Genomic DNA, 21,576 nt, shown 5'->3' with positions numbered 1-21,576 from the left:
AGCAATTAACCACTAAGAATAATATATGCAGTGTATTATTTGTTGAAACTGTACTTCCGATTTGATTTGAAACTGTCTCATTGCTATATGTTTATCAATAAACTGGTGTCTTTCATTTAAAAAAAAAAATTGTTCCATTTGTATGGGAAGCTTGTTTTCTTTGAAACACCTTGGTTCTTGAGTCACCTTTTTTTTTTCTCTCTCTCTCTTAACGGAGTCTCATCTCCTTTGTAAGAAACAGCTTCTTTTCTTAGGTAATCATTTATTGGTTCTTTCAGTCACTCAAAATATTCATTCATTCAATATCATTATAAGACAACTATTTATCTGGCAGTATACTGAGCTTTCAGAGTACAAAAATGAAAAGGACAGATCCCTGTTCTCAAGAATCACTGCTCTCTGTCCTTCCAGGTAGGTAGGCTGACCTGGAAAGCACACAACACCATGTGGTAAAGTTCATAGTGGAAAGGGATGCAAAACCCGGTAAGACAAGGAAAAGCAGGGCCTCGATGTGCCCAAATAGGGTAGAGTAGACTCAAATGAAGTAAAACTTGGACTGAGGTTTTAAAGGTGACAAGAGGACAAGTCAAGGAAGGTCATGAGATCTTGGTCAACAATCAGAGACTTGTGTTCTCCTTCCACAGTATGGCATTTTTATGGGAGTTTCCAATCTCCCATATGTTTTGATGGGGCCAGGAGGCTAGTTCTCAAATAACATAAGGAGTGAGTGTATCATTTGTGGATCAGGTTAAGAAGGTGGTATGCCTTTGCTTCCTTTTCTTCCTCACTTATGAGCTCTGGAAGTGAAAGACTGATGCTTAGAGGATGCTAGAGCAACAGAACAGAAGAAACCTGTGAGGAAGCCTGCATGCCACACCGAACTGCTTCATAGCTAAGAAATAAGCTTTGATTGTGTTAATCTACTGATTTTTCACAGCATGTTTGTTACAGCAGCAAGCTATATCCTAACACAAAACATTCCAGCAGCACTGGCCAGATAGTTCAGCAAATTACAGCGCCTGCTTACGCAGATGCAGGGACTGGGGTTCTATCCCTGGGGTGGCGTGCCAGCCCTGCCCCCTGGGTGCGCTGAGACAGTGATTGAGACTGGGCATGGTGGTGTGCACATATAATCCCAGTACTTGGGAGGCTGAAAACAGGAGAATCACTACCAGCTTGATCTGTGTAGTGAGACCCTGTAGACCATGTACTAAATACATAAAAAAAAAAAAATTCCAGCAAGCACAACATGTACATTTAAAAGTGTCTATCACAGAGTGTATGTTCAATGAATATTTGATATGATAGTTAGGATGTTGTGGAAAATGCGAGTAACTAGTATTGCCAGAGTATAAAGTGCATACTGAAGAATTTTGGCTTAATCTAATACAGAAAGCGAAGTCAATGAACACTATGAAAAGGAGAAGCAGCATCACCGAAATAATCAGGTGTCTACAAACATAACATCCAAGAGCGTGCTTTCACATTCTTTACATGTAAGATGCTAATTGGAGGATAAAGCATTTTAGAATCAGTACGCACCACAGTCTGGTCAAAGCTCATTTAACAAATGAGGAAAGTGAGGCTCAGAGAAGTTAAACACCTTTGCCAAGATTACCTAGCTAACACTTGGCAGCTGCGGGCCTGGACAGTCGATCTTTTGTCACCAGCCCTACAGTATGGCTCTTTCCACTGTAGCACAGTGCTTCAAAGCAGTGGAGACCAGCTGGTGTGCCTGTATTCAGTTTCCTAATGAAGACATTAGGGATTTAGAGACAGGGTATTTTCCATGGAAGGCAATTTTTTTTTGTAATTCCTCATCTGATCTAAACCAGTATTTTGGAAAAGGTTCATTTTTCAGCATCAGATTTCCCTGGAGGATGATTGAGAATATGCTGAGTGGCCCATCAGGTGCCCCTGCACTGAGTCTTTTTTTTTTTTAAGATGCAAAGTCACAGTGGCTTGAGCTCCTGTAAGGGCTGCCTAGTCCCCTGGCATCTGGGGAGTTTGTTGACTCACTGAGCTGAACTGTGGTTCCACCAGCTACCTGAGTGTCCTTTCAGGGGTCAGATCCAAAAGTCATCTCCAGTTTATCTGCTTAAAACTTCAGCATTTTAATATTTTTTGTTCATCAGTTTGCCACTTCTGGTTTTCCTGTATTAAACTGATTCATTATTCCTTAAAATTATTTTTACTGTATATGCAATCTGAGGCCACATAATATAGATTTGTTCTTTAACAAGTTGAAGTGAAGAGTGGCTATGTTGAGACTAGTCTCAGAGAAACATCATGCAGTCTGATTTAAGTACAGCTGGATATTATCGAATTATTTTACAGCTGGGGAAGACAGCATAGGTTAGGGGTGGAGCAGAAGGTCATTGGTCCAAAAGTCTCCAGTAAATCTGGGTAAAAATAGATTGTTGTTGTTGTTGTTTTATAACCACTTTGCTCCTTTTTGTTTGGCTGGATCATCTTTGTCTCCCTTTCACATTATTCAATTGATAGCTCAGAATGTTAAGAACAAAGATGCTAGCCATGACAAGGTATTACTGCAAGTAAGCTTGCTGTCTGTCCTATTTTTTCTCATTGCTGAGACAAAATACCTGACATCCAAAATTAAGGAAGGAAGGGTTTATTTAGCTTATAGTTAGTGGAGGTTTCAGTCCATACTTGGCTGGCTCCAAGACAGAGTGGCACATGGCAGAGGGCAACAGTTCACGGTGACAGAAGACAGCAAAAGCAGCAAGAGCAAAAAGGGAGGGGCTGGCAGGAAGAGCAAACCTCTTTCCCTCTCTTCTATTATATGCAGGTTGCCTGCCCCAGGATGGGTGTAGCACTCACACCCATAATCCCAGCATTGAATCATGAATCAATCATAAACTATATTCCTGCCCCATGACTTTGCGGGGGGGGGACATCTAGACACAAACACTAACACTGTCTCTGTTCCTAAGAAATGTCTTGGTGGCACTCAAAGAGACGCTCATAAGCAAAAAAAAAAAAAAAAAAAAAAAAAAAAAAGGTGCTCGTGCTTTGAAATGAGAGAGACATCTGCTACACACTAGCTATGAGAACTTGGGTAAGTTTCTTAATTTCTCTGAGCCTTAGTTCTTTTATATGTGATGTAGAAAAATAATGTACACTATAGGGTGAGGATTAAATAAAGTAGCATATGTAAAGCTCCTTTCTTAGTGCAGAGAACACAGTTAATGCTTAAATTATTTCCTTTATGAGTCACTGTGAGGATCTCATTAATAGCTTTCTTTTCCCCACTACCCATTTCTGCTTCTACTCAAGATGAGAGACCAAAGAGTGAGCAGATGGAAACCAAAAATGTTACCTTTGTCTTTGTCACTTTGGTAAAGTATCACAGAGTTGGTGGTTACAAACAACAAGCATTTATTTCTTCCAGTTCTAGAAACTGGAAGTCCAACACCAGGATGCCAGTATGGCCAGCTTATGCTGGGGACTTCTTCTAGGACCTGAAGTACAGACTTCTTACTGTATCTTTACGTATCATTATCAAGAGGAATAAGAGAGTTCTCTCTGGGGTCCTTTTCATAGTGGTACTGATCCCCCGACTTCTTGAACAACCCACCTCCTTATAGTGTCATATTTGGGGAAGAGCAAATCAACACAAAAATTTGGGGAGAGGTTGTTATTCAGTCCATAAGAACTTTATTGTTAAAGTAATTTTAATGTGAAAGTTAATAGTACTGCTAATTGAATTTCATAATTAGCTATACTTATTTCTCTACCACAGGTAATAACATTTTACCAGGACAGGTAAAGTCTACTGTAGGTGAGGGTTGGATTAGCAAGGTGATGCTTTCAATAGGACAGCACAGCCAAGTAATATCCTCAGTGTGGGCAGACAAAAATCCAAGGAAAAAGGAGAAGCTTGACTGAGCATGCCCTGTGTATTCTTCACAAACTCACCAATCAGGTACAGCCATGACTCCAAAGAGGAGGCATAAGAATATGGGAGCCAAAAGCATCAAGCTTTCACAGGGAAGGACACCTCAGAAGCACATCCCCAGTTTCTTTTCTTTTCCCCCTTCTCCTTCCTGTTGTATATGTTACTTTTCAGCCATCCTGCTCATGGTTGGCAGTGTGAAGCTGAGGACAGTCCCAGAGTACAAAAGGTTGGCAGCGAGGTACTTGGGGAGGGCAGGAAAATTTGGGTAGGGTCATTGGTTGACAAAGAGGTGGCGATCTGACTTCAGAAAGAAAAGTCGAAATTCAGAATCAGGACCTAATGTTCAGAGACCTGTTCCTGACACATTTCCAGGCATAGCAAAATACCCTAGGAAAAATTCCCAGGACAGATGGGCAGCAAGGCTTCCAGTGGCATGGATGTGATCCATGAACTCCAGAGCTCCCTCTCCCTGAGGTGATTCTCAATCCTAGATTTGGGCTATATCCTTCTGCTCCAATGTTTAATCTTTAAAATAGAGATATATTTTGTGATTATAAAAATAACATATATATGCTCATTATGAAATACTCGGAAACTCAGAGAGGTCTAAAAAACCTCACAAAAATAACCCAATCTCAACACAAGGAAAGACTAATGTTTTCTTTGACTATATTTCTAGTCAGTCTTCTTGGCATATGTTATACAGATAAGGTGATTATGACTATATATTTTAATTCTGTGTGCTGAATTCTTTCTTAAATGGAAAAAGATAGTTTTCAGTAATTAAATATCATTTTAAATTACATTGGTGGGGGGAGTTCCGGTTCTGGTTCTTTGTGCAGCTGCAGCCGCAGCTCTGGGAAGATGGCAGCCTGGGTGGATTTTCAGTCTGTGGCCCCGAGCAGAGGCGCAGGAGCCTCAGGAGGGGCAGGCGCAGTGACTACCCTAGGCCAGACGGAACTCCCAGAACTTCATGCTTCCAGGTGGCCGAATGACACCTCAGGGACCTTCCATGGGACCTCCTGGCTATGGAGTGAACCCTTCAATCCGACCTAGCCTGGCCCATCAGGGATGGACCAGTCCCGCAAGAGACCAGCACCTCAGCAGATCCAGCAGGTCCAGCAGCAGGCAGTCCACAATCGAAACCACAATGCAAAGCAAAAGAGGATGGCTGACAAAATTCTACCTCAAAGGATTCGTTAACTGGTACCAGAATCCCAGGCCTCTTGGCTTTTGAAAGGAAACTGGACCAGACTATAATGAGGAAACATGTAGATATCTAAGATGCCTTGAAATGTCCCATCAAGCAAAAATGGAAGCTGCACATTTTCATCTCTAACACTTTCAATCCAGCTAAATCAGATGCTGAGGATGGGGAAGGGATGGTGGCATCCTGGGAGCTTCGGGTAGAGGGATGGCTCCTGGAGGATTCAGCCTTGTCCAAATATGATGCCATCAAACAAAAGAGGAAATTCTCTTCCTTTTTTAAGTCCTTGGTGATTGAATTGGACAAAGACCTGTGTGGACCAGACAATCATCTAGTAGAACCTCCCCAGTTTAAATTAAACCTTCATCTGGCTTGGCTCCTGCGTATCCACACCCAGACTCATCCAGGGATTATCCAAGCACTGTGGCAATACATTAGGACACATAAACTCTAAGACCCTCGTGAGCAGGAGTTTATCTGTGACAAGTACCTCCAGCAGATCTTTGAGTCTCAATGTATGAAGTTTTCAGAGATCCCTCAAAGGCTGCATGCCCTGCTTATGCCACCAGGATCCATTATCATTAATCATGTCATCAGTGTTGACCCAAATGACCAGAAAAAAACAGCATGTTATGACATTGATGTGGAAGTGGATGCTACCCTGAAGACCTAGATGAATTCTTTTCTGCTGTCCACTGCTAGCCAGCAGGAGATTGCTACTTTAGACAACAAGATCCACGAGACAATAGAAACTATCAACCAGCTGAAGACCCAGTGGGAATTCACGCTCAGCTTTGCCAGAGACCCTCAGGTTTTTATCAATGACTGGCTTCAGTCCTAGTGCTGGGACCTCAAGACCATGACCAATGTGATGGGCAACCCAGAGGAAGAGTGCCTAGCCGAGTTCTACTTCCAGCCTTGGGCTCAGGAGGCCATGTGCCGATACTTCTACTCTAAGGTGCAGCAGAGACAACAAGAATTAGAGCAAGCTCTGGGAATCCAGAATACATAGGACTTCTCATGAAGCCCTGATTTGGCTGTACTGATTCATTATTTGGGCCCTGTGCTGCTTGTCTCATAGTACCTGCCTTGGTCTTACTTAGGGCCTTTGGGGAACTGTTGGTTCAAGGACAATACCAGAATGAAGAGGTCTCACATTTCTGTCTCACAAGACATGTATTTTAGCCTCTTCTGTCCAATTTCTTCTTACCTCCAACTTCCCTTTGTCCCAGAGTTCCCATGTGCCTCTGCCTTTCCCTGGTCTGCATCGGACCGCTAGATAGTGTTACAGAGAGAACCGATAGCAGTAATTAGTGCTCTGAAGGGACTGGGCCTAAGGCCAGGTGGTCTTTAAGGGGACCAACTATATTGATCCTGCCCTTCAAAGACCCAGGAATTAAGAACTGTCAACCCTCCTCCTAGATTCAGGCCTGGGGGTGCTCTGTAAGCCAGTTGACTTGCTCTCCTGACGACAGAGCCCAGTTTCCTTCTTTCACACATTTGGAGCAATCTCTTCCTTCACTTGTTGCCCCCTAGCACTAAGGAACCCTGGCTTGGGCTCCACCAAGCCCAAGGTCAGTTCCTAGCCCTATGGATTGGCCTGTTGTATTAGTGCTTTTCTTGATTCCTTAGTAGGGGTCCACATCAGATTGGAGCTTGTTCTTGAACTGTTGCTCTCTCTCACACACTCCTTGTAGCTGCCCTTTGTAGAATTCCCTCATGCCTGCCCTAGCCCTTGGTATTTGAGCAAGAGAATCTTGTCTTTTCCTGTCAGAGTCCCAGACATCTAATCTGGGGACTGTGGTTACCAGCAGAGGCTGTTCCTGCTGTTGCTTGGAGGGATGACTCATTCACTCCTCCCAGCTCCTCTCTCTCAAAGGAGAAACAGGCCTAAATTCAAAGAGGTAAAGCCCTGGCCAGTCCTGTCTTCTGTCCATCTGCCCTGTTGATACTCACTTGTGACTTCTAGGACACTGAGGAGTGAAAGCACCAAGGGCTGCAAAATAGCTCTGAGTTGGATATGTGACTTTTCCCTATTCCGGCCTCACAGGATTGTGACTCCCCAACCCCTGCCCTCAAAGCTTCAGACCCCTTAGGTAGCAACACCTGGGGATTTTGGCCCCTTGCAACTGAGGTGGTTTTGCATCTCTCCAGGAGGGCCTCAGATTCATAGGGGTTGTGCCACCCTTGAGTTAGCATATCTCAGACTTGCAGACTCAACACAGCAGGGTGGGAAACAGCTGGGCATGAGAATTCTGCTCAGCATGGGCTCTGAAGCCACAGAACTGATGAAGGCCCTGCTTGCCCACCCTCCTTAGGTTCCTGTGAGCACATCACACTGCCCCTCACTCCTCCCTGTTCTCCACTGGGGACAGCAGAGTGTTCGCCCCATCATCCTCTTCTTGCCATATTTCTACCCCTCCAGCAAAGGTTCTCTTCCAATGACAGTGGTCAACCCTGGGGCCACTGATCCCGGTCTGTCTCCTCCCTGGAATCAGGGCGAAGGCTCAGTGCTCCTACACAGCGTCTCTGTTGAAGATACATTTTTATCATAATTAACAATTATGTTTTTCATGGACCAAAATGTTTTTGTATTGTCCTTTTATCATTGTCACCCACTTTTAATAAAATAATCTTCTGAAGAGTGAAAAAAAATTTAAATGACATTTTTCTTCATTTTCAGCACATTTGAATCCATTTCTACCAATTCATGAAAATTCAGAGGGGTAAGAGAGACCTTTTTCTAAGTTTTACCTTTTTCTCAGCATGTACAAGTCATTCCCAAGGGGTGGGACTCCTCAGGCATGTGTTTGTTAACTATATAAGTCCTAGTCTTCTGATTTTTCACACATCTCAACCATTGATGATGGAGGGATCAGAAGGTGATACCTGTTACCATTATGGCAAAAAGCAACAATTCAAAGCATGAGCCCTTCTTAGACATTACATCATTGTTACGTATCCAAAATAACCACTATATTAGCCTGCAAGGGTTTCCATGACAAAATACTATAAATTGCCAACATTTTGGCCCTAGCCTTCCAAGGTCAATTAAGACTCAGGACATATGAGAACTTGTACTGTAACGTCATGTAACTCAGTTCCAAATTTTCTAATCAAGGAGATTATGGGGCCAAAGAAGAAAGTGATCGATGATGTAGAGTGTGCCTATGGAGAGTCACATGGAGAGAAAACATTCTCTCAGGCTTTCACAGACAGCACATTGGCCAAGCAATGGCCGTGACTCATCCACAGGGCGACACTGACAAAGGATCTACAATCTGAGGTACAGGATCTCAGGATAAATCCTGAGGGGATTTCACTGACCTTATCAGACCCAAAAGCTACAACTCTTGTTGCATAGGTCTTGCTTTATCTTGGTCTTAACCATCCAGCAGAAAAGTATAAAAACAAAGTATAAGAAGTAAAGCCATGGTGTTATGTTGGGCTATGGGGGGACTCAGGTCAACAATTTCTGACATTGCCAGTCAAGCGGAAGACTAAGTACTGTTGTGGACTGCTGAACTCTTTTGGAATGTCTTGCTGAGTTAACACACTATAATATTCAAATCACGGAACTAAACAAAAAAGGGGATACAGATGAATGTCCATTTTGTATCTGTGCATTCAAAATGGTTAGGATAGATACATAGTTACATTCTCTTAATGAATAGAGGGATTTGTTCTAATATTGTTTGTAAATAGGATATCATGTCTGCATCTTGTACAGCAAATAACCACTAGGAAGAGAGTATGCAAAGTGTTAATTATTGAAACTATCCTACCAATTTGATTGGAAACTGTCTCATTGCTATTTGTTTCTCAATAAAATTATGGGAAAAAAAACCCAAAATACCATAAATTGGATGACTTAAAAAACAGAAATGTATTTCTAATACTTTCAGAAGTTGAATGTCCCAGTTCAAAGTGCCAGCAAGGTTGGTTTCTCCTAATGCCTTTGTCCTCAGCCTACTTCTGTTTTTTTTCTGCCTGTGTCCTCACATGGGCCTTTCCTCTGCATGTACACAGCCCTGATATGTCTCTGTGTGTCCAGATTTCCCCCTCTTATAAGGATAAAACCATGTTGCATAAGCGCCCACCCTAAAGGCTTTAATTTGAATTACTTGAAGATATTATTTCAAATTTTGATCACATTCTGAGGTCCAGGGGTTAGGACTTGAACATACATTGAGTTGATGGAAGCACAATTCAACTCCTAACACCAACCCGTTAAAAATGAGTACATGGGGCTTATTTTTTGGGAAAAATGTACTTCTAAGATGCTAGTAAACAGATACTTCATCTTCTAGAAATACATTGATGTCGTTACTTTAAGTCACAGCTACTGAGTAACAGGAATTTGCTCTTTTGCAGCACCCAACAAGTGATCAACTGCATAGTGAACTAATTTCCTGAAAGACAGGATGCCTTGGTCTCCCAGGAAATTAGTGGAGTTGCCCTGGGACTACAGTACCCAAGAGGGCTAGACAAAAATCTACAGAGGTCTGAGGGGTATGGAGCTTCTGCTCCTTATCGTTTTCAAGCTACATCCCTCATCCTTTCTCTAATTTTTTTTCTTTTTGAGACAGGGCTTTTCTAAGTTACTAAGTTGCCCTGCCTGGGCTCAAACTTGTGATCTTCATACCTCAGTCTCTCAGAATTCTGGTTTCCAGGTGTGTGCCACAGTGCCCAATAACAGAATTTCTTGTGTTTGGTAATTATTTCGTTGGACATGGAAGTCCATTTCACATGTGCTTATTTTTTCTCCCTCCCTAAAAGACCATTATTAAAATTTTTAAAAGAGACCCTTTCAGATATTTTTTTCAAATTTCAAAATTTGTGAACTTTGTGCTAAGTAGTATTACCCTTCTCCAAACATTCTTGGTTTCTTCCCTGTTCTTTCTCCCTTTTGGAAGATTGTACTTCCTTCCCTTGAGGGTGGGGTGATTTAGTTTGGGTTCACATCATCTTTTCCCTCTCCATGACAACCAGGGAGGGATAATAGCTGCTCCATCCTTATAGGCCCCGCCGTGAAAACAAACTGGAGCAGAGCCACGCCTGACTTACAAGGGACAAGAAGCATGGATGAGATATAAACTATTATTGTATGCCACTGAAATTTTGGGGTCATTTGTTTCTGCAGCATAACCATAATTTTCCTGATACGCGACTATAGCATATCATTTCTGTCACAAAAGACAGCAAAGGATAGCATCCTGTGACTCCATCTGACATCTAATGAGGACTACTACAAATGTGACAGATCTAGATGTGGATGCTAATCAGGAGGTAAAAGCCATTCTCTAGCTATGTGACCTGCTTGGAGGCAGCAGCTTCACTCCCCAAGTTGTTTGGATTTACACTTCAGTGACTTCATGACATGGATCTTTTGAGCCAACAAGGAAGAGTCAGACATCAATTAGCGATATTTTTATTCAAAAGATACTCACTAAATTAATGTTGAGTATTTATAAGTAGATAGCAATTAGTACATTATAATTAATAAATGTAAGCTCTGTTTATTCTTTCATTTCTTTTCTCCTCTCCATTTTCTTTCACCTTTTTCTGTTTTCTCTTCCCTTTCATTCTTTATTTATTTTTTTACTGTTTTCCTATTTTTGTTACCCAGCTGATCCCAGTATTGGGCTGGAAGTAGAGCTAATGGCAGAGGAATTGTATTTGATTCTTAGCACCAAAAGAAAGAAAAATAACAGTAACCATGGCTCCTACTTACTCAAGTTGGATTAGGAGGTGCCAAATTCTAGGGGTCTTCAGTGTAAAGTTTGTCCAGTGTAAGGACAGCCACCACCTATCCTGGCCACTATGTGCTTTTTTATATGAATATGCCATAATTTGTTCATTCTTTAGGTCACTGGCATGGGTTGTTTTCACTTTTTGTTCATCATAAATAATGCTGCTATGAATTGTTATGTACTAGTATTTGTGTAGACATGTTTTCATTTCTCTTGGCATGTGTATGCCCAAGAAGGAATTGCTTAATAATTTTGCAACTCTATGTTCAGCATTTTGAGGAATTACTAAACTATTTTCTGAAGTGACTTACATTTTATGTGTCACTGATAATGTAAGAGGGGTCCAACTTCTTTATATTCTCACAATACTTATTATCAATTTTATAGTCATTCTTGTAGGTGTGAAGTGGTGTCATATTGTGGTTTTCACTGTTTTCCTACTGATTAATGATGTTGAGGATCTCTTCATGTGCTAAATGGTGTTGGAGAAATGTTTATTCAAGTTCCTTGGTTATGTTTTCTTTTTCTTTTCTTTTTTTTTCCAGTATTGGGGCTCAAATTCAGGACCTGCAAGGCAGGCGCTTATGTCCCTGAGCTATCTCCCTGGCCCCCCTTGCTTATGTTTTAAGTGGGCTGTATTTTTATTATTGAGTTGTAATGTGCTTTTATGTACTCTGAATAGAAGGTCCTTCTCAGTTACATGACCTGTAAAGATTTTCTTCCATTCTATAGTTTGGTGTTTCACTTTGGAGATGTTTTTTGAGACACAAAAGTTTGTACATTTGAAGTTGGATTTTCTCCCCTCTTCCTCTCCCCTTTCCTGCTCTCTCCTGCTTCCTTCTGTTTCTCTCTTCTTTTGTCGGTGGTACTGGAGACTGAACTCAGCGCTAGTTACATCCCCAGCCCTTTTAAAACTTTTCTTTTTCTTTTTGAGACAGGGTCTCTTTAACTTGCTACACTGTCTAGGCAGGACTTGAGCTACTTGTGATCTTCCTTCTGCGGTCTCCCAGAATATTGGGATTATTTGTCTTTGTGTGTGTGTGTGTGTGCCACTTTTTCCATTGGTGACATATCTAAGAAACCACTGACAAATCCAAGATCATGAAAATTTATTCTTAGATTTTCTTTTAGTAGATTTATATGTGTGTACATTGAGGATTGAATTCACAGCCTCAGTCATGTTCAGCAATACTCCACCACCAAGTTAACACCCTCAGCCCAAGTTTTATAGATTGATTGATTAATTGATTGATTGGTCTTGGGGATCAAACTCAGGACCTTCTGCTTGCCAGGCAGGCACTTAAACCGCTGGGCTATCTCCCCATCCCATATTGTTTTAATTCTTACAAGATCTATCATCCATTTTGAATTAGCTTTTTTTTTCTTGTTATATGGAGTTCAGGAGAGTCTACCTTAATTGCTATAGATGGATATCAAGTTGTCCCAGCCTATTTGTTGTAAAAATTAAATTGTCTTGTTACACCTATCAAAAATTCAACTGACCACAAATTAGAGGGTATATTTCTGGACTCAATACTATTTTATCCATCTATATATGTGTCCTTATTCCTCATATCTAATTATTGCACTTTTGTTGTAGATTTTGAAACTGGGCATATGTATATTTCAACCTTATTCTTTCCCTTCAAGGTTGTGGTTTTTTCTGAGCTTTGTTTTCAACATAAATTGAATGATCTGCTTTGTAGTTTCTGCAGAGAGAGGGCAAGAGAAAGAGAGAGAGGTGAAAGAGTTGAGATTTTGATTGGTATTGCAGTTAGATTTTATTTTGAAATTCTTCATTTCTACTTTACTGTAATTTCTTTTTTTTTGGTGGAACCAGGGATTGAACTCAGGCCCTTGCACTTGCCAGGCAAGCGCCTATTCTACTGAGCCATCTCCCCGGCCCCTGTTTCATTTCTACTTTATAGAAATAAATAATATTAGTCTTATATCCTAACACATTTATGTTATTCTTTTTTAAATTTTATTTATTTATTTATTTGGTACAGGGTCTTGCTATACAGCTTGAACTCATGGTGATTCTCCTGTCTCAGCCTCCCCACTGCTGGGATTATGGGTGAGCGCCACCACTCCTGGTTTTGGTGACTTGCACAGTGTACCCAGGGTTCCAGGACCGGCATGGTATGCAGTATAGGGGGTCAAACCTGGGTCCTTGCACTTCCCAGGCAGTTGCTTAGACCGCTGAGCTATCTTTCCAGCCCCTATTTTTATTCTTAATTATGATGCTTTATTACATATTTTATGGGAAGCATTATGTTATATATGACAGAAAATACAAAATGGCCTGTGCCCTGAAGCTGTTAAACTAACAAGAGGAGGAGGAGGAAGAGGAGGAAGAAAGAAACACAGGAAAGAAGCTGCCAGTCTAATCCTTCAAAAAAACAAAAACATAAATCTATTGAGTAAACAGCAGCCCATTTTAGCAATATACAAGGAAGTATATAACTGTCAAATTAATGTTACAGATAGAGTTTTAGAAAAACTCAGGAGGTGAAGAGATATTTCAGGGCCAGAGAAGTCTAAGGATTTTAACTAATTTTGAAGGGTCAATCTCAATCTCTCTCTCTCTCGCTCGCTCGCTCGCTCGCTTGCTCCCCTCTGTCTTGTTTCTTTTCTCCCTGCCCAACTTCTTTGAAAACACTCAGAATATAACCATGGTTAGTTATCTTTTTTCCAACTTGGCTGTCTTGGTTGCTTTTCTCTCATTGCTGGGACAAAATATCTCATTCCCAAAATTAGGAGAGAAAGGTTTATTTAGCTCACAGTTTGTGGAGATTTCAGTCCATACTTGGCTGGCTCCAAGGCAGAATGGCACATGGTGGAGAGAACAGTTCATGGAGGAAGAAGGCAGCAAAAGCAGCAAAAGCATAAGGGAAGAGCTGAGGGGAGCAATCCTCTTTCCCTCCCTTCTGTTGTATGCAGGCTACCTGCCCCAGGGTGAGTGTAGCACTCACACCCATAATCCCAATGATGGACCATGAATCAATCAAAAACTCTAGAAGCCTGTCTGATGACTACCTGAGGCTTTAGGGGGACATCGAGGCACAAAGCATAACACTGGCTAATCATCAGAATCTTTCAGCAAGCCTTTAAAAAATATGGATTACAAAAATCTTACCTCAGAACTACAGTATCATATTCTCAAGAGAGTAAAACATCAATGACTGCATCATATTTTTTATGTAATTGTCATCCAGGCTTAGGAATTTCTGGGTATGATTATAATTATGGCCACATGTGGACCAATACCTATCTTCATCCCATTACACTTCTGCCGTGATTTAGGATGCTTACAAATACAGAAGGTTGGCTGGGGAGATGGCTCAGTAGAATAAGTGCTTCCCTGGCAAGTGCAAGGGCCTGAGTTCAATCCCTGGTTCTGAAAAAAAAAAAAAGGCTTACAAATACAGAAGGTCACAAGGGCACTTGGGTAAGAGTGTAAGCGACCCATACAACACTTCTTCTACTAATGAAAAACACCTCAGTGTGCACACATTACGGAGTGGGCTCATTAGTGTCCTTTGTGCTTATGCGGGTGGTTCATTATACAGAACAAACTTTTATTTTTCATAATTGAGAATCCTCAGAACTTCAAAAGATCTTTCTGCTTTGATGGCCATAACTGTTGGAGTTACCTGTAGGCCACATATCCACTGTCCAGACTTAATGAATAGTAACACTGAATATATTTTCTTCAATAAAGAAAACATTATTGTAGCATGAGAAGGGCCTTCCTTCTACTTACCCAGTTTTAACCAATTTATTGAAGATGGTAGGAATCCTTCCCACATGTTGCTATACTTCTATTACATACTATATTTTTCTTTCACAATATATACGCTCATAAGTAGGGCACATATTTTTCTGTAGCTTGCTTTTTCATAACATTGTGATTTTGAGATTTCTTCATGTGCTATAGTTAGTGCAGTCTTTATGATATAATAAGGTTTATTAAATAGTATTGTAATATATGGTCCCATTATATAAATATTTTAGACTAATCTTCTGTAAATGGATAATTGTTATGTGCAGTTTTTTGTTATTTCCAATCTTGATGTATGAGACCACAGTGCTGGTCTCATATCTTTGTGTATGACTCTTCAAATGCATGTGTAAGAGTTCTAGGGAATATCTCTGAAATGGAAAGTGCTGAGAAATAGAACACACTTTCTCAACTTGACTAGATAGCTTAGCAATAGTTGAACAGGCAATTTTTATTCTCATCAATGATATGAGAGAATTTCGTTATATCTAATATTATTAAAAAAAACCCAAAAACAAAACCAATAGAAAACCCCATACCTATCTGGGCCCTATGTTTATAGATTCTTGTAGGGTAGCTCTAGAATATGGTTTGAAATAGCTTACAAGCTATTTAGAACACAGAACTAATTGCTCTTGTAGTCCATGCATGCATGTATACGTTCTCAAATATATTAGTATGTGCACTGGCACAGTAAGGTTGCTCTGGCTCTTGGCTGGTGATATTTATGTTGGTAGCATTTAGATTGCTGTAAAAAGAGGGGTACAGCTACTGTACACCACTGCCCAACATACCTTGCAGATGCATTTTAATAAAATAGCATTATGTGATTTGCCTGTCCACTGGATGTTACTTAAAAGTTCTCCCTTTGTGAGCCAGGCTGATGGGGGTGAGCCCTTTTTAAAAGCTCCTTTCCCCTCCTAGGTATGTGGGTGGGCGTCAGTTGTCAGGGCTTGCATACTGGCGATTGCTTAGGGCATGGTGCATGTCAGTGAAGTCTGCCAGCCCACTGGGTGGTGTCACTGTGTCGAGCATTTGTGGCTTTTTCAAAGCCCTGAGGAATCTGAGAAGCAAGTGAGGGGAATGATGCATGAAAACAAAAGGCAGTGGAAACAGTGACCAGCCAGCAGGCTCCAGCAGGCTGGAACGCGCTGTCCTTGTTATTACTGCCTCATGAAAATGCTGCCGGCCTCCTGGCAGGATCTGGAAGGTAGAGGTTTCCTTAGAAAACCAGGACAAGGAATGTGGACTGAGGCTGGGGTTCTCATTTCTCAGCTTCCCCCTTTCCCAGTGGGAGCTACAGGGTGAGGATGGGGAACCCTGTGTCCCACTGGTAAATTTCAGCCATTCTTTTCCTTTCTCCTGGCTACTTTCCCAAGAGATTTTTCCTCCTACTCACAAGCAGCACAGCACTGGTCTCAGAGGCCTGGCAAGCCTGGCCTGGGAGAGAAGCTGGGTGGCGCCCAGGACAGAGCAGCTCCCTCTGCACCAAGCATTCTGAAGGTCAGTCTAGGGGACAAAAAGAACCTAAGCACTAATTCCCTTTCAAGGAGTGTTTTCACAGAGAATGCCTCCAGTTGGGAGCACAGGGACAAGGGGTGCTCTCGTCTGTGCCTGCCTTCCTCTGAGCTCTAGATTCCCTACTACTACATACTCTTCCAGAACAGCCAAACTCAGTTTTCACAAATGAGGTGGACACCCAGGGAAGGTAAACGTTTCCACTAGATGAGTATTTGGACTTGCCAAAGTCAACCTCTACTTTCCCTCCTGATAAGTCCCCTTATTTCACATATAAGATATGTGGATACATAATAGAGACGCTGTCAGGATTGTTTTCTCTTTAAAAGTAGCCATGAGGATAATGAGTAAAAATAGGCCTTTGTGGATACAATAGGGTCGAGCAGGGTGTGGTTTGCTTGGCAAGTGCTCAAAGTTAATTCTCTTGGTCCTGGAATGCTCTTGACTTTGCCTCTGCTTGAGCATGTACTAAAAAACCAGCTCAAATGTGCCACTTTTGGAGTGAAACTCTCAACAGTAGAGCTTAATCAGTCCCTTTCTGGTCCCACAGCATTTTGTTCTTATGAAAAAACATTCATCATGTTGTGTGACAATTACTTACATGGGATCATGACTTATTGTGCATGTGTACATGTGTGTATATGATCTATGGGCTGTATTTTAACATAATAGTGTTTTTTTCCTTTGCTTTCTTTTCTTCTTTTTTGACAATACTAGGGGATTAAAATCAGGGTCTTACATATTCTCGGCAAGTATTCTGCCACTGGGCTACATCCCCAGCCCTGGTAAATATTTATTGAATAAGTTGAAGTTCCTGAGTAAACACTGATCCTCAGACTTTTTGCTTTCTTAATTATTCTCTCCATGGAGGAAAAAGAAAGCAGCTTCAGCTTCACATGGAATGGTGAGCTTTCTAAAGCCAAACGTATGTTTTTTTTCTATTCTAAGGAATTGCTCCAAGAGGAAGGAGCATTTCAGATATATCATTCGGTTACAGGTACAGAAATTGTTTCCAAGAAACACTGCCATCATTATCTCTGAAAGGCAAGTCAGTGGAAATTGTTATTTTCCATTTACAGATGGACAAATGGAAGCTTTCTTTCTCATTTACCAATTACAGAATGTCCACTCTGTTAAAAGTACTGTGAGAGTTCTATGAGCTCTGAAGATGTGTGAGACAGGGTTTTTGTTGTTAAGGAAAATGTCATAATCTTATGTGGATGAAAAGATATTTGTATGTAAAAAGAACTGTAATTTGGAAGCGTATAATCTGAAGCATATGAGTAGTTGCAAAAGAAGTACCAAAAGGAATACAAAAGATAATCAAAAGAATTTCTAGTTAACACGATCAGGGATAGCATCATGTCATTTGAGATGAATAGATTTTGTGCTGGTTATTTTTCCATTTGGCCTCTGTCTGTATTGGTTTCCTGTGACTGCTGTAACAAATTACCACAAACGGGGTGGCTTAAAACTAAAGAATTTTTTATTTTTTCATAATTCCAAAGGTCACAAGTCCAAAAGCAAGGTTCTGGCAAGGGCCTGAGATCTAGAAGGCTTTAGGGGAGAATCTGTGATTGTTTTTTCCAGCTGCTGGTAGCCCCAGGCTGGCTTTAGCTTATGGCACTTCAGGCTCTGTCTCCATGGTCACACTGCCACTTCCTCTGCTCCCTTAAGAGCCCCCTTGCTTCTCTCTTAAGGATGTATGCAGTTACATTTGAGACATACTCCAATTATCTGGATAAGCTTCTTTTTTCAAGATCTGGAACATATTCACATTTTTTGTCATATAACATATATTCCTAGGTTCTGCAGATTAGGCTGAATACATTTTTGGAGGTGAGAGAGGGAGCAATCACACAGTCCAGTGTCTTTCTCTACCCCACTCTGTGCCTGATGAGCTACCTCATATTTTATGTCACCTGGGGTCTACCCTTTGGCTCACAGTAGATTTACCAGTAGGAAAGTATCTAGAGTAGGAAGAAAAGGCCAGGAGTGGTGCAGGAGGCCTGTAATTCCAGCACTGGGGAGGCTGAGGTAAGAGGATTGTTGCAAGTTTCAGGCCAGCCTGGGCTACAAAGTGCATTCAAGTCCAGCCTGAACTACACAGTGACACCCTGTCTAAATAAATAAATAAGAAGAAAAAGAAGGTGGAATACTTCTTTCCACCCTGCTTAGTGAAATGGTTTTGGCAGTTTACTAGCACCTCCACAGTTCTAGATCTTTCTAGACTTTGATAAAATTATTTCTTCTCTGTTCTCTGGACTTCCACTGCTGTTAGTCTTTGGATGCCTCAGCATCCTCTTTAGTTCCCGAAACCCTACCTACATTCCTGTAAATATGTATGCTTTCATCACATTATTTTCAAAGTCCCAGCAGAGTGTGCCTTCAGCTTCCTGTTTCCTGGACTGATAGATTTCAAGAGGAAAAAATTTAATTTCCAGAACACAGATATACTCAGGTTACCTCAATCGAAGTTTAAGTAATGACCAACAGGCACCGGAAGGTGATTCAGCACACAATACAGCCATAGCAACTGGGTTATCTTGTGTACTCTTTGGCAGTAAATATCTGTTGCTGTATCTGATTATCTGTTATTAGTGGGCTCTTGACTTTGGCTGCCCTTGTGCCTCAATACTTTCTAGTCTTTGTCTCACAGCTTTTGACTCATGGTGTCTGCTGCCATTTGACTTCAGCTTTCTTCCTCCCCTCTGTGTATCACTTTGCTTCTGTCCACCGCCAATAGCTGACTCAAGTGTATTTTAATGTAATTTCCAGAGAACTTGATGGTGTTGGCTATTCACCACCAAGCACAGGTTTTTGGGTAGAGCTTTCCAGAGAAATCATCTCATCAGGATGAATTTGATGCCCCAGGTTAGGTGGCCCCTCCTTACCTAAATGACTCTTTTGGAATGGTAGGATAGGTTGATATTGCATTTGATATCCTATACCTTAGAAATCCTTAGGAAGGGTTATGGGTGTGACAGGCATACTGACACTTGTCACGGAGTAGACTTATCAAAAGCCACAGGAGTTTCTGTTGTCCAGTTCAATACTGGAGGTATGTCAGCATCGAAAAAGTGCACAGCATCCTCAGAGAAAAGTAAGTAACTCAGACCAGCTAGTCAAATAGAGAAACAGTGTAGCTGGTATTACAAACACAGCTTGTAGAGAGCCTGAGCATCAGGCTTTTGCTATTTTACACTGCCTACAGATTAGTTTTAGAAGGAACTCTGGGCATTGTTCAGGTGACAATGAGAAGTTACTAAAGATTTTTTAACATGGGCAAGCAAGATAAAACCAGTGTTCATACTATTCACCTGCTGGCAATGGTATTTAGATTGCATCAGGAGTAGGAGATGATGAAGACAGAAAGACAAATTAGGAAGCAATTAGTCTAGGTGAGAATATTGGGGATCCAAGTCAGAGTAGGACTGCAAAGGAAGAGGAAACACGATTGCAAAAGGAAAGGTAAGGAAATGACTGGATTCAGAAAAGAGGCTAATTTTAAGCTACTAATGCAAAATCTTTTTTGCACCAAGGACTCTTTTAATTATATTTATTTTGGGGGATTGAGGATACAGCTTAGCAGCACAAGCACCTGCCTGGCAAGCATAAGGTCCAACTATCAGTTACTTAGATCACTGAACTATCTCCCTGGCCCTAATCTCCCATTTTTAGTCTTACAAGAACCTGTTTATTGTGTGACTCCAGCAACATCTGTGTACATGGCTATGCTTTCCTACGGGCACCAAGCAAGATTTCATCTACCAAACTTTGTTTCCCTAATTTGAACTGGAAAAACTATAAGAATAGACCAATTAAGATATGTCATATCACTCTTCCAAGGTGATAGGTTAGTGGTCTTCTTGGGGTGTAATGTGTCAGCATCCTGAAAGGGCCACCAGCCTTAACGTGACTCCATGATGTCTAGTACAGAGGGATCCTGGGGCCACTACTCTTGAGAATAGCTAACCACCTTGGGCTTGTGTGACTCACCCGACTCACAAACATTTAAAAGGAGTATGAAAACAGGGAAGAGTTGGGAAAAATTACATGATTATCTAAAAATAATGCTAATGATCTCAGGATAAATCCTGAGGGGATTTGACTGACCTTATCAGATCCAAAAGCTACAACTCTTGTTACATATGTCCTGCTTTATCTTGGTCTTAACTATCCAGCAGAAAAATATAAAAACGAAGTATAAGAAGTAAAGCCATGGTATTATGTTGAGCTGTAGGGGACTCAGGTCAACAATTTCTGACATTGCCAGTCAAGCATAAGACCCAATACTATTATGGGCTACTGGACTCTTTTAGAATATTTTGCTGAGTTAACACATCTATAATATTCAAATGACGGAACTAAACAAAAAAGGAGATACAGATGAATGTCCATTTTGTATCTGTGTATTCAAAATGGTTAGGATAGAAACATAGTTACATTCTCTTAATGAATAGAGGGATTTGTTCTACTAGTGTTTGTAAATAGGATATCATGTCTGCATCTTTGAGAGCAAATAACTACTAGGAAGAGAGTATGCAATGTGTTAATTATTGAAACTGTCCTACCAATTTGGTTTGAAACTGTCTCATTGCTATGTGTTTCTCAATAAAATTATGGAGAAAAAAAAAGAATAATGCTAATGAGCATAATAGCCACAACTTATTTAGCATTTACTGGATGTCTAGCATTATGCTAATGCTTTAAACCCATGAGCTATCTGATAACATCTTCATGTTAGCAAGCTAAGACTTAGAGGGATTGAGGAGATCGCCCTGAACATATACAGTGTGACTTAAGCACAGCTCTGCCTGATCTTTAGTCTGTACTGTCTAGGAAGATAATCTGATATGACACAGGAATTGTTTTTTTTCTTCTGGAACCTCAAAAACATTGTCTCTTTGGTTCCAGTTCTGAATGCCTTTTAAATATATCTGCAGGTTTTCACCTTACCCTCTATCTCAGTGTATCAGATACACTGTAGGTGCCTTATCAGATTCTCTTGCCATCATCTAAAATCCTCAGTTGCTTATTCCTTCTCAGCCATTGCCGCAGCCAAATGCTCTGTTTGGCTCACAGAGCCCAAATTCCTACGACTGGGGCTTATCTACCACTTTGCCAGCCTTGCCCTCCACCATGGCCTCTATTAGGCCAACAAGCTCACCAGCAAGACACTGTGAATTTCTAGCTTCTCTGCTCCTCAAACAAGATTAAAGGTCACACCACAGAGCATTGGATTTGGGTTTCTGCAAGGCTAACAGTGGGAACAGGTGACAGAGTAGAGTATTACAACTCCTAGCAGGATGAATTTTGCTTATTAAAAAATAGGAAAGGCACCATGAAGATGGGTCCCCTGTGCTTTCTCCTCCCAAGGACTTACCTGAGATAC

At 41.1% G+C, this 21,576-nt stretch overlaps 1 protein-coding gene and 1 pseudogene across 2 annotated transcripts in view; both read left to right on the top strand.

Annotated features, from left to right (window-relative positions):
• The window catches only part of Mkln1 (muskelin 1), a 377,765-nt gene that overhangs the window by 160,003 nt on the left and 196,186 nt on the right, over positions 1 to 21,576 (top strand). The gene's annotated exons all lie outside the window — the stretch shown is intronic.
• Positions 4,784 to 6,138, top strand: LOC101575243 (annotated as a pseudogene). The gene has a single exon (XR_001117004.2). The product of XR_001117004.2 is annotated as an SWI/SNF-related matrix-associated actin-dependent regulator of chromatin subfamily D member 1 pseudogene (transcript).

The sequence above is a fragment of the Octodon degus genome, unplaced genomic scaffold (genome assembly GCF_000260255.1).
Source record: "Octodon degus isolate 3935 unplaced genomic scaffold, OctDeg1.0 scaffold00015, whole genome shotgun sequence".
NCBI lineage: Eukaryota > Metazoa > Chordata > Mammalia > Rodentia > Octodontidae > Octodon > Octodon degus.
This window is presented reverse-complemented; position numbering and strand designations above follow the sequence as displayed.